At 45.8% G+C, this 14,182-nt stretch overlaps 1 pseudogene; it reads left to right on the top strand.

Moving 5' to 3' along the window:
• LOC134082329 (polycystin-1-like protein 2) overlaps positions 1–14,182 on the top strand; it is a 36,800-nt pseudogene that overhangs the window by 14,359 nt on the left and 8,259 nt on the right.

The raw sequence follows: 14,182 nt of genomic DNA, 5'->3' as shown, positions 1-14,182 counted from the left end.
AAAGATTGGTTGCTTGGTGATTATAATGTCATCAAATAGAATGCTTCTAGCAGGAAGTGCATTCCATGACAACTGACAGATCAAGAACGCTCACCTACACTTTGCACAAATGTTTATGTAGCGCCTCTACTCTGGGTATATTATAAAGGGCTACAAGAATTACTCAGCATGTATCTATGCTTAGGCTGGAACTACAGCAGGGAATTAAAAGGGATAAGAAAGGGGAATGGAAATATCCTTGGGCCTTAGGAAGCTAGGTTCGCTACTGGAGAAGCAGTAATTTGACATAAGACAGAGTCAATGTATATAAATAAAACAATAATTTATTAACCAATAATAAAGGATAGGGAGAGTTCAGGTTATATACTCAATTCTGGTTAAGTATGTATAGCATATCTAATAATAATTATATCTAATAATAATTTCCCCAAAATAATAAAAAACATAAATAGTAAAATGAACAAAGAAAAGCAGAGCTCTGAAAATAAAAATAGGCAATGTCCACAAAAATGCAAAAAGGGAAAAATGGATGGTCCGTGGAGAGGGTAAAAAAGGGAGAAAAAAGGGAAAGGAACAGTCCAAGGGAGTGTCGAGTGTTTTATGTCAGTGTATGTGACGGCTTATCTGGGTAGGGCAGGAGGTCCGGTCTTCTAGGGAAGCTCCAGGTTCAAAGGGGATCAGGTCAGGATCGGGTGGGTAGGCTCGCCATCAAGGGTTCAATCAGGATTCATACGTATAAAAAAAACCAATCGGAGTTTCACGGGGAAGGAATATGCAGACAAAAAAGAAGATCGTCAAGAAAAAGAGTTGATACAGTAGAGATGATTCAGGAAGGTGAAAGAAAGGTGAAAGATGAGTGATTAATCAAGAAGTTCACGGGGAATTCAAACGGGTGGAGGTCTCAAAGTCAAGAATCATAAAAGTGAAAAGTCGATAGGAAAGCTTAAACAGAACGGTCGCTTAGCAACCAGCACTCCACGAGCTGCAACAACTGGAGCAGTGCAACAGAAACAAATGTGTTCATGTGTATTGTGTATGTGTCTCTGGTAACAAACCAGAGGTGGGTTACACCCTCCCCCCTTATGTTACCTTGAGTCCCTTCAAGGGTTCTAATGGGGTTTGCACTAAAAGCTAGATTCTAAGGAGAGAATGGTTATCTAATTCATTAAAGGAGGTTAGGGCTGTGCTTAAACCTTCTAAAATGGTGTGGGCAAACAAGATCAGGGGGTTTCCTAAGTGGGAATACTGAAACCGGCTGGGAGCTCTCCGCAATCTCTCAGATCTCCTGGTTGGAAGATCTTCAGAAGGCACTTCATCATTTGGCACTTCATGGAATTCAGGTGCTACCAAGGGCTCTCGCTCCAAGTCTTCATCTTGAGACCTGCTTGCCATGTCATCCACAGACTCGGGTAAGTCACTTCCACCGACCACTGCTCTCTCAGGCATCACAGCAAAAGAAGGACTTCCAGCAACAGCAGCAGCATGGACTGGACCCTTGACAATGGCACCATGGACAGGACCTTCAACACCCTGGACTGGACCCCCGAGAGCATCAGCCTGGGTAGGACCCTCCGCAGCAGCAGAAGTACGGACAGGATCTTCAGCAGCGGCAGCAGTACGGACAGGACACTTCGCTGTGGCAGCAGCACGGACAGGACACTCGGCGGCAGCAGCAGCACGGACGGGGCACTCAGCGGCGGCAGCAGCACGGACAGGACCTTTGGCAGCGGCAGCAGTACGGACAGGACACTCAGCTGTGGCAGCAGCACGGACAGGACACTCAGTGGCAGCAGCACCACGCATGGGGCACTCGGCGGCGGCAGCAGCACGGACAGGACCTTTGGCAGCGGCAGCAGTACGGACAGGACACTCAGCTGTGGCAGCAGCACGGACAGGACACTCAGTGGCAGTAGCACCACGCATGGGGCACTCGGCGGCGGCAGCAGCACGGACGGGGCACTCAGCGGCGGCAGCAGCACGGACAGGACACTCAGCTGTGGCAGCAGCACGGACAGGACACTCAGTGGCGGCAGCACCACGCATGGGGCACTCGGCGGCGGCAGCAGCACGGACGGGGCACTCAGCGGCGGCAGCAGCACGGCGAGCAGGACCTTCCGCAGCAGCAGCAGCTTGGACAGAGCACTCACCAGTGGCAGCATGGATCAGTCTTCCAGAAACATTACAGGCAGGGACGGTGTCATTCATGGATATCACAGGTAAGTATCCAGCATACGGAATTCTTGGAAAAGTGTCAGAGCTGGAGTCACTCTCAGAGTCTGAATCATCGCTGTCTGATAGTTTGACAGGGTTGTTCCTTGTTCGAGGTCGTCGCTTCACTCTGACCTCCAACTGCTCCTCACTTTCCTCATCCATCAACACTCCACAAGGCAGCAGCAAGTCTCTGTGCAAAGTGCGCTCGGGTCCATCTCCTGCCTCTGCTTGGACGACATACACTGGTAAGTCGTCAACTTGCTTGACCACTCTATAAGTGGTGGGTTCCCACCGGTCAGCCAACTTGTGTTTGTTCCGTAGTCGAAGGTTTCTGACGAGGACACGGTCTCCCTCCGCCAAGGAAGACGCACGGACAGATTTGTCGAAGCGCCTCTTGTTCCTGCCAGCCACCTTCTCAGCATTCTTCATGGCTAGCTCATAGCTCTCCTTGAGGTGGGACTTGAGTTGTCTGACGTACTGAGAGTGGGAAGGAGACTGGACTCCTCGAACTGGCAACCCAAAAGCAATGTCGATGGGAAGACGGGGCTGTCTACCGAACATCAGCTCATAGGGGGAAAAACCAGTGACGTCGTTCTTGGTGCAGTTGTAGGCGTGAGTGAGGGGTTTGACAAAATCACGCCATCTGCTCTTCTCCTTGTCTCTCAACGTTCCCAGCATACTCAGGAGGGTGCGGTTGTATCTCTCCACTGGATTTCCTTGTGGGTGGTAAGGACTCGTTCTGATTTTCTTAGTCCCAGTGATGGCACAGAGCTCTTTGATGGTGTGAGATTCGAAATCCCGGCCTTGGTCACTGTGGAGCCTCTCTGGGAATCCATAGTGGACAAAGAACTGCTCCCACAGACATTTGGCCACTGTGCATGCTTTTTGGTCTCGCGTTGGTATGGCCACCGCATACTTGGTGTAGTGATCGGTGATGACAAGGATGTCTTTGGTGTTCTTACTATCAGGCTCAATGGACAGGAAATCCATGCAGACCAACTCCATGGGTCTTGTTGTCTGGATGTTGACAAGAGGTGCAGCTTTCTCTGGCTGAGACTTTCGTCGAACACATCTGCCACAGGCCTTGATCTTCCTTTCGACGTCAGCAGCCATCTTCGGCCAGTAAAACCGGGATCTGACCAAGTCAAGAGTACGTTCAACCCCAAGATGCCCCATGTCATCATGCAGACCCTTGAGCACAATTGGTCGTAACTCTTGAGGTAGCACGAGCTGACAAACTGGCTGGGAGTTGCACTGTCGGTTTCGGTACAGGATACCGTTCTTGAGTTCGAGGCGACTCCATTCTTTTGCCATGAGCTTGAACTCTGAAGACTCAGCCATGAGCTGAGGTGTGACCTTGTTCCCTGATTCAAGCAGGTAGATGACTTGGCCTATAATTGGATCTGCACTCTGTTTTCGCCGAAGCTCTTCATCTGAAAACCTGGGGATGGTGGCATGTCCTTCCAGGCAGTCATCCTCCTCAAAAACATCTGGAACTGCCCCAGGATGGAGAGCAAGGGATTCGACTAGTGTCACTGGTGCAGAGGGATCTGGCTCAGCAAGGCAGAGGTGCTTATTACAGGCAGCAGTGACTACATCAGCAGGCACGTCAGCAGCTGAAAGGGACAGATGTTGGGAGGTAAACTGCTGAATCCTCTGATGCTCTTCTAGCGAAGCCTGGTCACTCATCAGCTCTCCATGAGGACGTCTGGACAGCCCATCTGCATCCTGGTTCTGTTTTCCAGCTCTGTACTTGATGCTGAAGTTGAATGTCGAGAGGGCTGCCAACCAGCGGTAGCTTGCTGCATCAAGTTTGGCTGAAGTCAGGATGTAGGTCAAGGGGTTATTGTCAGTTAGGACTGTAAAGGTGGTTCCGTAGAGGTAGTCATGGAACTTCTCGACAATAGCCCACTTCAAAGCCAAAAACTCCAACTTGTGCGCTGGATATCTGGACTCGCTTGAAGACAATCCTCGGCTGGCATAAGCGATGACACGGCTTTGTCCATCTTGTTCCTGATAGAGAGCTGCTCCCAGGCCTGTGGTGCTGGCGTCGGTGTGTAGCACGAAGGGCAGCTTCAGATCAGCGAACCCAAGGACAGGGGACGTCGTCAGTTTCTCAATGAGAGTCACAAACGCCTGCTGACATGCAGGAGTCCAACGGTCTGCAAACGGCTCTTTGGGATGAAAATATTTCTCGCCAGTCTTGTTCTTGTGCCCTTTCCGGGCAGGTGGATATCCGCTAGTCAGGGCATTCAGAGGCTTCACCATCTTGGAATAATCCTTGACAAAACGGCGGTAATATCCAGTGAATCCCAAGAAAGACTGAAGTTCTTTGAGCGTTCTAGGCACTGGCCAGGTGGTTAAGGCTCTTATCTTTTCAGGATCAGTGTGGACTCCATCTCTTGAGACGACATGTCCCAGGTATCGCACAGAGGTCTGAAAAAAGTGACACTTCTCTGGAGACAACTTCAGGCCATTTTCTCTGAGCCGTGTCAGGACGTTGGTGAGTCGGCTTTCATGCTCCTCTAAGGAACTGGAGAAGACGATCAGATCATCAATGAAGACCAGCACCTCCTTCAGATTGATGTCTCCCATGCACTTCTCCATCAGCCGTTGGAAGGTGGAGGGGGCGTTTGTTATTCCCTGGGGCATACGATTGAACTCGTAAAAGCCCAATGGACAGACGAAGGCAGTTTTGGGTTTGTCCGTCTCTTCCATCTCAATCTGGTAGTACCCAGACTTCAGGTCCATGACTGAGAACCACTGGGACCCAGAGAGAGCAGTAAAGGTCTCTTCCACATTAGGCAGTGCGTAAGCATCTTTGATGGTCTGGTTGTTCAACTTTCTGTAATCCACGCACAGCCTGACATCACCACTCTTCTTCCGGACCACCACAATGGGGGAGGAATATGGAGACTCTGACTCCCGGATGATTTCTGCGTCAAGGAGGGTCCGGAGATGTTTACGGACTGCCTCATAGTCTTGGGGGTGGATTGGCCTTGACCGCTGCTTGAAAGGTGTTTCATCTCTGAGCTTGATGTGGTGTTTCACTCTGGTCGCCTGGCCAAAATCCAACTCATGGTGGGCAAAGACGTCAGAGAACTGCCTCAGTCTGTGTGTGACTCGGTTCTTCCAAGACTCTGGTAGTGGAGAGTCACCGAAGTCGAATTTCAAGTCAGGTGTCTCAGGTGAACATGGCTGCTGGTAGGACAGCTGACAACACTTGACTGCTTCAGGGTTCTTGGATTCCGGAGAAGGGCTGGAAATGATGTCAAGGGGGGTGGTCAGCTCAGCAATAACACAGTTCGCAGGCAGTGTGATGTCATGCTCTGTTTCATTTCTGACCCACACAGGAAGCTTGGATGGATGCTGTGATGGCAAAGTGATGAGACACGTGTCCACAAAGATTCCACCCGGCAGGGCTGAGGTGCTCGGGTGTTCAATTAGGGCACAACTCTCAGCGGTGACATTGCTGGTGCTCACATGACCCTCTAGTAGAACTCTTCCTCCAGCTGGGACTACTTTGGGCTGTCTCTCTCTCATTGTGAGTATGCCAAGGTGTCCACTCGTTCGCTGTTCTTTTCGAAGTGCCAGCATTTTCAGGATCTGTGAGTATCCAGGCAAAGAGGAAGTCAAGCTGGAGGTGTGGTAATCACAATGTTCATCATAAAGCATGTCAAGAGTGTTGGTGCCAACCAGAACAGGAATGTCACTGCTGGAGCGGATGTCAGGGATGACTAAAGCGAGGGTGACTACTTCAGGCTCAGATTCAATGAACTCCTTGGGGAAAGCTATCTTCAGTTCTACATACCCTAAGTATGGAACAGACTGTCCGTTAGCTCCCTCAACTTCAAGCAGATGCTTCATGGGCTGAATGGGCTGATCAGACAAGTGGTCTCGGTAGAATGACATAGAGACGGTGGTCACTTGAGAGCCCGTGTCAAGCAAACTGTTGCAGTGCACGCCAGAGATGATGATGTTAGCAGTGCACTTATGACCAATGAGCCCTCTAGGAAGGTTAAAATGCTGCTTGGAACCTGTATAGCAAAGCCTTGCTTTAGTCGTTGGGGTTGATGTGGAGCAGGGGGGTTTCTCAGTTCCTGTATGCTCCATAACAGGAACTAATGCTGGTTTAAAGGAACGGAGCCGGAAACACCATGAACTTTGTCCCAGGCCCGCTGCCTTTCTCTGAGTTCTCTTCTCTTTGTGTCCACCAGCGCTGGATCGGCCTGGCTGCTACATGCTGAAGAGACATGGCCATCCTCTCCACACTGGAAACAGTACCAGGGCTTCGGTCTCTTGGGAACAGACTCACCTTGAGTGGCTACTGCACGGTCGGAGTGGGTCCAAGCGCTGTTGACATCCTTTTTCTTCTTTGAAGAATTTTTGGACTGCTCAGACTGTGAGGCTGTCAGGGAGGCAAGCTGAGCTTTGAGTTGAGCAATCTCCTTTCTCATTTGCTTCTCACCAGCAGAGAGTGTCTCCGTGAACTGTGTATCAATGCCAAGCTCATCTGCATTGCAGTCCCATACGTGGTGGTGTTTGTACTGGACTTTGGTTCTGGAGAGGCCCAAATGCTGGGACATTCTGTTTGATTTTGCAGCCTGCTTATCCTCCTCAGTCCGGAGAAGCAGCAACAGATCAGAGAATGGAGGTGGAGCATTCTTCTTGTGCTCAAGCTGAAGACTGGAAATGAGAGCATTGTTCCAACAACCTCTACAAAACTGTTTTAACAGCTGGCGGTCAAAGTCACTAAATAGAATGCCTCCTCTTTGCACGACCCGGTTGAGTGCGGTCTGCAAACGGCTCAGGTAAGCAGAGGGCTTCTCGCCAGCATCCTGGTGGGTGGTAAGAAACTTTGCGAAAAGCTCATCGCCATCTTCAACTGTGCCGTAGGCAGAATCAAGGATGTGAATGTAGGCACTGACATGAGCGTGAGGCCCTAAGTGTTTCACCAGGTTGGCTGCAGGAGGCAACAGGCTCTCCACAATCTTCCTTGTCACGTGCCTTGCAGACACACCCGGGTCAGAAAGCAGAAACTCAGTGTGGCTGCGCCAGGTCTCGTAGTCTACTTCATGGTTAGGGATTGGCAGCCTACCAGAGAAAGACCGCAGCTTAGTGCTGCTGTGCGAAGACATGCTGTCAGTGCCTCGGACAATGTGCTCCACTACTACCTTCTGCACCTCAGGTGTTGTGAGCTGACTCACAGGAAGTGTGTAGGATGGTCGTCTGCTGAGCGAGGGAATGTCAGTGTCAAGCTGAACTGGAGGAGGAGTGGCACTAAGAACATTAGCTGCCATGACGGATGGTGAAGCTGAATTGTGGCAATCAAGAGATGCATGCCGGTCATCAGAGGTTGTTGCTAGGCTGTGCATTGTTGAGACACCTGAGCTTCCAACAGGGATGGACGGTGAGGAAACAGGTGCGTCAATTCCAACAGAAACTTGAAGACGGGAGAGCTCATCATGCAGAAGTGACTGCAAGTCCAGACCGCTCAGTTTAGCTATGTCTCTTAGTGAGTCTAGGTATGTCTGTGTTAAACTACTGCCTACATATTTTGAGTAGACACTAGAAAGCTGCTTAATGCAGTGGACTGTGTGGGGATCATCTGGGGAAGACCTATAGTGTGGTAACTGACCAAGCTTTCCTATTGTGAGCCCTGACTCAAATTCAACAATGACTGTGTTTTGTAATTCTGGATCAGAACTACTTACGTGTATCACCCGTGAAAAAGGTCCATGTTCCTCTAAGAATCTAAAAATTTCCCCATCAGCATCACTGTCACTTAAACCACTCACTAAGACAGAGTTAGACACTTTAATATTCTGTTGTGTAATTATTTCCATGTTTAAATATATAATATTTTAACTACCAGTAACTGTATTAGTATTATGAAAGTGTATATCAGTATTAGTAACTATCAGCAATAAGCAAGTGCGTATCAGTAACTATCAGTATTCAATAAGCAAGTGTGTATCAGTAACTATCAGTATTCAGTAATAAGTAAGTGTGTAAGTTCAAGAGGAAAGAGAAACAGAAAGAATAATAGAAAGTGAAAATGTATACCTTACTATGCAAAGAACACAGTAGGTTCGACTCAACTGTCAAATACGTGCTTCTCCTGGCTGGCTCGCCAAGTTTATGTAGCGCCTCTACTCTGGGTATATTATAAAGGGCTACAAGAATTACTCAGCATGTATCTATGCTTAGGCTGGAACTACAGCAGGGAATTAAAAGGGATAAGAAAGGGGAATGGAAATATCCTTGGGCCTTAGGAAGCTAGGTTCGCTACTGGAGAAGCAGTAATTTGACATAAGACAGAGTCAATGTATATAAATAAAACAATAATTTATTAACCAATAATAAAGGATAGGGAGAGTTCAGGTTATATACTCAATTCTGGTTAAGTATGTATAGCATATCTAATAATAATTATATCTAATAATAATTTCCCCAAAATAATAAAAAACATAAATAGTAAAATGAACAAAGAAAAGCAGAGCTCTGAAAATAAAAATAGGCAATGTCCACAAAAATGCAAAAAGGGAAAAATGGATGGTCCGTGGAGAGGGTAAAAAAGGGAGAAAAAAGGGAAAGGAACAGTCCAAGGGAGTGTCGAGTGTTTTATGTCAGTGTATGTGACGGCTTATCTGGGTAGGGCAGGAGGTCCGGTCTTCTAGGGAAGCTCCAGGTTCAAAGGGGATCAGGTCAGGATCGGGTGGGTAGGCTCGCCATCAAGGGTTCAATCAGGATTCATACGTATAAAAAAAACCAATCGGAGTTTCACGGGGAAGGAATATGCAGACAAAAAAGAAGATCGTCAAGAAAAAGAGTTGATACAGTAGAGATGATTCAGGAAGGTGAAAGAAAGGTGAAAGATGAGTGATTAATCAAGAAGTTCACGGGGAATTCAAACGGGTGGAGGTCTCAAAGTCAAGAATCATAAAAGTGAAAAGTCGATAGGAAAGCTTAAACAGAACGGTCGCTTAGCAACCAGCACTCCACGAGCTGCAACAACTGGAGCAGTGCAACAGAAACAAATGTGTTCATGTGTATTGTGTATGTGTCTCTGGTAACAAACCAGAGGTGGGTTACATTCAGTTCATATACTGAGGGAAATACAGTTACTGTACAGTATATGTGGAAATGTATTTCTTTTAGGTCTATGCCACTGACAGATCAAGAACACTCACCTACACTTTGCACAAATGTTCAGTTCATACACTGAGGGAAATACAGTTACTGTATATACCGGTATGTGGAAATGTGAGCGAGTTGTGTATTATTTGTGTGTGTGTGTGTGAGAGAGAGAGTGTGAAAGAGAGTGTATGTGTGTGTTTGTGTCTGTCTGTTTGGAGGGCACAGGATCGTGGTCTCATTTTTTCTCTTTGACTTGGTGGCGCAGGTGCCTTTTCAAGCCCCCATCCCATCCTTCTATTGGACTACAAGTTTGGAAGGGTCACCATGACGCAATATGCGTCCTTTTCATTGGCTGTACAGAAGATTTGTGGGTGGGGCTTAAGGCTGTGGGTGGGACTGCTATCTCTAGGGGCTTCACATGCACTGAGACATTAGTTTATTTTTACCTCCGCCAAGGAGGTTATGTTTTCATCGGGGGCCGGCGTTTGACTGTCTGTTTGTTTGTTTGTTTGTCTGTCTGTCTGTTAGCAATATAACTCAAAAAGCAATGGATGGATTTTGATGAAATTTTCAGGGAAGGTCAGACATGACCCTAGGAAGAAACAATTAAATTGGGAGTGATCCGTAACATCGTCGGGATTCCGGAGCCGTTAATGTGTTTCGCTTAGTGGTGTAATGGCATGGTATGGCCACGTGGTGGCGATCGGAATAGTTGAGGTTCAAATGTATGACAACCTAGGAAGAACAATACAGGCGGAGGTCTGCGCTCTTTGAGTCCTTTTCTAATTTGACATTGTATCATATCATCATATTAACCTACACACTGATGAAGCTGTAAAATCACGACATCCACATCATTTAATACTTCTGTCCATCATCTAGGTCAGGGACTCTGTTTTGGAGCCCTCTGTGCAGGGTCTCCAGAACTTGGTGTCAAATCAGGTGGCAGAGTTACAGAGCCAAGGCCAGCTTACAGCATCAGCCCTGGCTCAGATGTACCAAACTGTGTCCAATATCCTGAATGAAGGTTCCAATGAGGCGGACAAGAGTGCAAGAGAAGAGGTACCAGTGTCCATCATTAAACGCTTAAAGCGACTATGGGCTCTATTTTAGCCATTGGAAACACATGGTCAGGGATGCACATTTTAGGGGTATTTAAGGTTGTGATTTTGTGATTTTGTTATTAATCACTCATGGGGAGACCGTGTATCGAGCAAATTCAAAACAATTCCAGTCACATAACAAGAAGAATGTATTGAATCTCACATACATTCAGTTTTGGGAAGGTTACTTTGGAAATGTAATTGATTACTTTTTTCAAGTTGTGTGTTACTTGCGATCATATCTGACATATTTTGTGAAACTTCATTGTTAAACACTACCCTCAAAGTATGTACAGTATATGAATTTCTTTGGATTTCATTGAATTTCAATTCTACTTCCTTTAATTCAAATTCGAATTGTATTTCTGCATCCTGTTTTTGACCTCAATTCAAATTCAATTCAAACTCAAGAATTGATATAGAATTTAGGAGTCATTCTCAATTCAATTCTGAATTTTGCACAAGCCAGGTATCTAGCACAGGGATTCCACTAAACCTTGCATTACTAAAACCGGTTTGTTACAGTTTGTCTTCAGCTGTGCTTTATATGGGCCTCTCACTTTGGACCAGGTTTTTCTTGGTCAGTGGCATAAAGAGAATTATTTGAGAATGGCACTGTTGTCCATGATTAGTATGTTTTCCTTTCAGCTCAGAGAGCAGATGGCCACCAATATGTCTGTGGCAATAGACAGCACCCCCATGTGGAGCCTAGAGGAGGTGCAGGCAGTTGCCAGTGCTGTGGCCGAACTCACTAAGCAGGCTGATGAGCTGACCACAGACACACAGGTACAGGATGATTTCTGGATGTTTGTCCTGTACTGTGCCCTTCATTTATCAAGCAAAGATTATCTCTGTCATATAAGGCATGCAGTACAGTCTGAGTAGGAGTGGCCACACATGGACAGATCTGTAGTTTACCTTATGAAAGTAGGATCACTCTGGGCCTGCATACTGGATTCAAAGGACTGAGAGGGGGGTTGAGGAACCCAGTGTGGTCATTTTATTGGAGGGAAGAGTGGTCCCATTGTAACAACTGTGGCTATAATTGTCCATAGCAGTAATAGCCTTAACCTGTGGGAAGACAGCGATGGCAGTAAGGTATGGAGATGGGGACTAGATTAGAGAGATGGATAGATATATAGATATATAAATAGACAGATGGATCGATAGAGAGAGAGAGAGAGAAGAGAAGAGAAAGACCGAGAGAGAGAGGGAGAGAGATAGGCTACTTTATTAATATACATTTTGGAAACCAACTTTTATTCATGTTTTGTTCCCTTCCGGACAGATCCAGACAAGCAGTGCTTTATCAAAGCTCAGTGAGTCCCTCAACTCACTTCCACTCCCTGAAAGCAACATTAATGAAAAGATGTTGGATGCATGTAAGCCTCTCGCTGAAGCTGCTATATCATTGCGGTCTCAGGAGCGCCAGATAAACAGGTACTTCTCCTGCATGACAACCGTGGTATTAAATGATATTTTGATGCAGGTATTCACATACTGTAATGACTTCAACATCTATTTCAGCGTGAGATCGCCGAAAACGTACTCAGTGCTGTAGACAAGGTCCAGAGTGCCCTTCTGAGAGGGAAAAAGACGTGTCATGGGCCCACAGTCATAATCACCCCTCAGATTAGTTTATACGTCAACAGGTAAGGACCAGCTGACAAAGCTGCAGCTACTTCATGTGTTGTTTCTTTTATGCTTACTGTAACTGGACAATCCATATCCTTTTTGTCAAAGTCACTACTTGATAACTGAAGGTCTATCTATGTTGTATTATATCATCCAATGTGCTGATTATATCTTTTAGTGATATTTTCTAGTTACAATATGGAGTTCCTGCGCTTTACAAAATATTCTTCCTGCAGAATGTCTCCAAAAAACCTTGCGAAATTGCCATTCACAATTCAAAACTCCAGCTCTGCCAGTTTCACGTTCCCTCCTTTATATCCCTCTGTTGTGTCATCGAAGAGGTCCGTGGATGTCCGGGTAAGAGCAGGCCCGCCAATGTCGATGATGAATGGATACTAATGTATGTTCTCTCTCAGTGGTGTGTAAATGATTAGATTCAACTTTATTGCCATTGTGCAGGGGTACAAGTACAGAGACAATGAAATGTAGTCTGCGTCTAACCAGTACAAAGAAGCAAAGCAGAGAACTGAAATGTGATATACACACACTATAAACAGGTATTAGGTATAAACAGTAAGTGCAGTGTAGACAGTAGTATACAGTTAAGAAAGTGGTATGGTTTACTGGACTAGGCTCAATGGAGGGTAGTGAGGAACCGGTGATGCATTGGGCAGTTTTCACCACCCTCTGCAGTGCTTTCCGAGGCAGAGCAGTTGCCATACCATACTGTGACACAGTTGGTGAGGATGCTCTCGATGGTGCAGCAGTACAAGGATCTGAGGTCAGGTAGACCTTCTTTAGTCTCTTCAGGAAGAAAAGACACTGGTGAGCCTTCTTGATCAGGGTAGAGGTATTGATGGTCCAAGAGAGGTCCTGAGAGATGTGGACACTCAGAAACTTGAGGTTGGTGACACACTCCTCCTCAGTCCTGTTGATCAGGATGGGAGTGTGTGTGTGCTAGCTTTCACAATGAGCTTTTTGATGTTCTTGGTGTTGAGAGCCAGGTTGTTGTCGGTGCACCACAATATTAGGTGCTGGACCTCCTCCCTGTAGGCCGCCTCGTCATTGTTGCTGATTAGACCAATCACCTTAGTGTCATCTGCAAGCTTGACAATGGTGTTAGAGCCATGTACAGGTGTGCAGTCGTAGGTGAAGAGGGAGTAAAGGAGAGGGCTCAGCATACAGCCCTGTGGTACGCCAGTGTTCAGGGTAAGGATTGAGGAGGTGAGGTTATCTAGCCTAACAGACAGTCTGTTGGTTAGGAAGTCCAGAATCCAGTTACAGAGTAATATTGATGCCCACACTGTAAAAATTAGAACTTGCCTTTTGTCCTGCAAACTAAGGTTTGTAAGTAAATATAACTAAAAAAATCAGGAAGACATGGTAAACTAGAAAAAAACAATTGATCCAACTTTTTTTGTAATTGCATCTTGCAAACTTGCAAAATTAAGTTTACTCAACTTAAATATTTAATTATATGTATCAGTGCAGTCTTCCCTGAAGTTATTTCAACTTATGAAATAAGCAAATGTATGTCTACTCAGTTTCATGAGTTAACACAACATAAAAAAAGAAGTCCAAGTTGTCCAAGTTATTTGTTTTTCACTGGGTTTTTAAGTTGGTTCAACTTGAAATATAAAAGTCAACTGATTTCACTAACTTTTCAAGTTGACAGTGAAGAACTAAACTAATCAAGTTAACTTAAAATTGTAAGTTATGGTCCTAACTAAAAAAAATGTTAGTTAGTTTAACTCAAATTTTCAAGGCAACCGGCTGCCTTGAATTTTTGAGTTGAAGGCATTGACTTATCTTTTTAAGAACTACAATGTTTTTCAAGTTCTGCCAACTAAGTATTTTTAATTCAAGTTACCGGAATTTTCAAGTCTGTAAAACTTACTATTTTGAGTTCAGATACCATCCCCTTAGGAATTATGGGCAAATGTTATTTTCTTGTTTATAATGTCTATTTTTTCTCATTACTGTTTATTGTGGCTTTTTTGGATGTGTATAACACAAATCAACTATTGAACAAAATGACTATGTGACAGATTTTCAGAGTTTTGTCAGGGTTACCATTGAGGAGAAGACCATTA

Source organism: Sardina pilchardus, chromosome 6, assembly GCF_963854185.1.
Source record: "Sardina pilchardus chromosome 6, fSarPil1.1, whole genome shotgun sequence".
NCBI lineage: Eukaryota > Metazoa > Chordata > Actinopteri > Clupeiformes > Clupeidae > Sardina > Sardina pilchardus.
This window is presented reverse-complemented; position numbering and strand designations above follow the sequence as displayed.